Source organism: Trachymyrmex septentrionalis, unplaced genomic scaffold (genome assembly GCF_001594115.1).
Source record: "Trachymyrmex septentrionalis isolate Tsep2-gDNA-1 unplaced genomic scaffold, Tsep1.0 scaffold119, whole genome shotgun sequence".
NCBI lineage: Eukaryota > Metazoa > Arthropoda > Insecta > Hymenoptera > Formicidae > Trachymyrmex > Trachymyrmex septentrionalis.
Window position 1 is genome coordinate 240,041 of NW_017304320.1, and position 1,017 is coordinate 241,057.

Sequence of the window (1,017 nt, forward strand, 5' to 3'; positions counted from 1 at the left end):
AAATATATAAGATCGCCCGCACTAGCAAAAGTGTATTTTTTTTTTTGGTTTTTCGAAAAAATATTCTCCTGGCGCTCGACACGTTCGAGATCTTCACGCTTGATTCGCGAGAGAAGAAAATCGAAATCCGCGCTTCATCGTCGATCACTGGAAACATTCGCAGCTTCTACATCGACCGGCGTAAAAAAAGTCCCATATAATTTATCTCTTAACCTACAAACTTGGCGCTGAACCGTTCTTTCTCTTTCCTCTCTTCTTCATTTTTTCTTTCTCTTCGTATGCACAAGTATCACAATCGCTCACGTTTCACGCTTGTCGTCTACGAATGTGTCATGTGTACGCGTGTGCCTTTCTCGCTTTACATTTTGTTATTCTTGTCGTCGTTATCTTCGCCGTTCGAGAACGGCGATCAACGAAACGCTGTGTCTCGCTTCGTTCGCCTCGCGTCTCAAAGTTCCGCTCTAGAGCGCGATTCGGCAGCTCTATCGATTCGAGAGATCCAAAGTCCTCACTCTGGAATTTCGTCCTCACCGAGAGTTGCAACGCGCTTTGCAGAATCTTTAGTTTTTTTTCCTTTTACTTTTTTTTCCGCGCAACATTCCTCGACGCTAAAAGCTCGGACGTGAGAAACTGAGAATTAATCAATCGCGTAAACGTCAATCTAATCGGAGCTCTATTTAATAAATTCCATTATAAAACATTAAATAAATGTACATATTTCTATTAAATGTATATAGTACTTATATGAGAAAATTCATATAAATATTATACAAATCCCGATATAAAAATATTCAATACAGATTTGATATTTGTATATATATGTATATAAATTTCGATATACAGCATATCATACGCAACATATTTCATATTGCGTACAATATATACATAAATGATATAAATCTTCAAAATTCAACTGTGTATACTTGTACAGCACAGATAATTCCAGCAACATTGCAACATTCTTATAACATTACAGCAATGTTGCAACATTTCAGAAATAATGTAATGGCGTTGCAA